This window comes from Vigna unguiculata, chromosome 5 (assembly GCF_004118075.2).
Source record: "Vigna unguiculata cultivar IT97K-499-35 chromosome 5, ASM411807v1, whole genome shotgun sequence".
NCBI lineage: Eukaryota > Viridiplantae > Streptophyta > Magnoliopsida > Fabales > Fabaceae > Vigna > Vigna unguiculata.
In genome coordinates this window covers 14,837,159-14,840,008 of record NC_040283.1, presented here as the reverse complement: position 1 = coordinate 14,840,008, position 2,850 = coordinate 14,837,159, and positions in this window count along the sequence as shown.

Sequence of the window (2,850 nt, the reverse complement as noted above, 5' to 3'; positions counted from 1 at the left end):
CTTATATAAAAAAAAAAAACAGATTTCACACATCAACACTATCTAATACAACTCACTGAGGAAGCTCTAAAGAAACTTCAAAATTAATTATAATCCCAACCTTAATTAATTAAAGTTTAACAACTTAATATAAAAGCTCAACAAGACTAAAACAATGAAGCCAGATATTTGAAGAGTGATGAAATGTTAATTAACATAAAATTTATTATTTTTGAAGTACCTCACTTTATTTTACTATTTAAATTTTTCATTGATATTTCTATTATCATATTTTTATATTTTTAAAATATTATTAGTTACTTCTGTTTTTGTTAATATTATTATTTTTTATTTTGCAGGATCAAAATTGTTAAATATACTATCATTTACCGTTATTTTTGAAATACTTGTTTAATTTAAATATTATGACGTTTTGAATATAACTTTGGCTTTCTTATTTATTTTTTACCTTTGAAAATTCAATAGATAATTTTTACTTTTAATGTTCATTTATTGTAATTAATATTTATTTATGGCATGGAACTAATTTGTGACATTTATACATCAAAATGATGTCTAATAATATGAAGAAAAGAATATTTATAATAAATTAATTTTCATTAAAAGTTTGACATTAATAATAATGACAATTAATTCATCATCATTTTCACTCTTAATATTACCACAATATATTTACGATGTGATGACTAATTTACCAGTGACATGTAAAATAATGTTACAAATACAGTAAGAAATAGTAACAACAAAAATTTAATGTCTTTTTTGTATTTCAGGTCCTTTCAAAGTTAAAAGTGTAAAAAATGGGTCTGTTGTAACATTAAACTCTATACTACTATATAAATTAAAGTCTTCGCACTTTCATATAAACATGATTACTACTAAATTACATAATTACGTAATTCAAAACTGCAACATTTAGAAAGAAATATAAACTGAAAAGTGAAGTTGTCGATACTCATAACGACTTTACTATTTCATAAACATAAACCACCGTTAAGACAATTCTGTTTTTTGAAAAAAAAAAAAAAAACCAATAGGATAGAGGATGACTTCACCTGTAGTCGTCCTCTATCCTGACAAAAGGATAATGATTAAGTACATCAAACATTTACTTAAGTCCACACTCGTTTAAGTTCATATCTTACTTAAATCCGTATTTGGAAAGGGAAAATTCTCGTATCAACTTTATTTTCAGAAAAAATCCAATAAAGTCATTTGACTTTATATTTTGTTACACACACACACATACACACGCATATATACATACATACATATATATATATATATATATATATATATATATATATTTATATATAGGGATGTCAAAAAAATCCGTACCCATGGAAACCGCGGATCAAACCCGCAACAGGTAGGAAATGAATATTAAAAATGGATACCCGTTATCTGCAAGTACGAGTATTTTTTATATCCGCATATTAACGGGACGGGTACGGGTATCATAGTATCCGTACCCGAGGATACTCGTACCCGCTAAACTTTAATTCACAAAAATACCTATATATATATATATATATATATATATATATATATATATATATATATATATATATATAACAATATATAAAGGGGATTCCCTTTGTATGTCCACATTTCAAAATACCAATTTTACCCTTTAAATATAATAATTTATTAAATTTTTAAAAATTGATCATTATTTTTACAAGTTTTTTATAAAATCGGATGTCTTTGCTTCTTCTCTTGTTCTTTATTTATCAATGGTTATTCTTTTATCTGTTCTGGTATATTTCATTCTATTTTTAATAAATATATTTTTAATTTATATATTAACTTAATAACATTACATTTAATATAATATCACACATATTTAAAAAATGAGTACACACATACACACACACACACACATATATATATATATATATATATATATATATATATATATATATATATATATTAGTAAAAAATATTATGAGTCTTCATTCAGTAATGGTGGTCAGATTCTTACTCCACATCAGAGTATATTACTTCCAAATATTGTGGAGGCATTGATGTGTCCCCAAGACTGGTTATGGACCAATATGGAAGGTAATAACATTAACACTTTTACTTATATTTTTTAATTAAGTGATTGTTAGGAATTTTTAATGAACTTATGTTGTTAGACTCTTCTAGATTAAAATTAGACACCATGAAACTTTATACAATGTTGCAAGCAAAATGTGGACATTGATGAAGTTAGTAATTTCTTCAATATTCATTCAAAAATAAACTATAATATAAATTCTTAGTGATTTTTTATTTGTTTGTTTTTCAGGAATCAATTGCAGAAAGTGAGCTTGTTGATCCAAAAACTAATTATGGTTAAATATTTATTTTCTTAAATATTTTTTGTAAATATCCGTTGGTACCCGTAGATACCCACAGATATGAAAAAAATACGCGGGTACCCGCATAACGGATACCCGACGGATATGGGTACGAGTGTAGGGCGAATATTTATCCAGCGGGTAGGTACGGAAGAGCTACTACCCGTACCTTACCCGCCTCGTTGACATCCCTATATATATATATATATATATATATATATATATATATATAATATGAATAAAATAAAATAACAATTTTTTTCTTTTGTAACATATTTCTTATATCTGTCAAATATCTTATATCTCTCATTTTCATAATTTTTAAAATTTTTCAACACTCATAATATTTCATACTATAATTATATTATATGACTCTTAAAATTTTATAAGTGCGCATCCCAATTAAGTTCACATCAAACTCTCAAGATTAAAATGTGAACTTAAACAAATATTTAATATATATATATATATATATATATATATATATATATATATTATCAGGTCT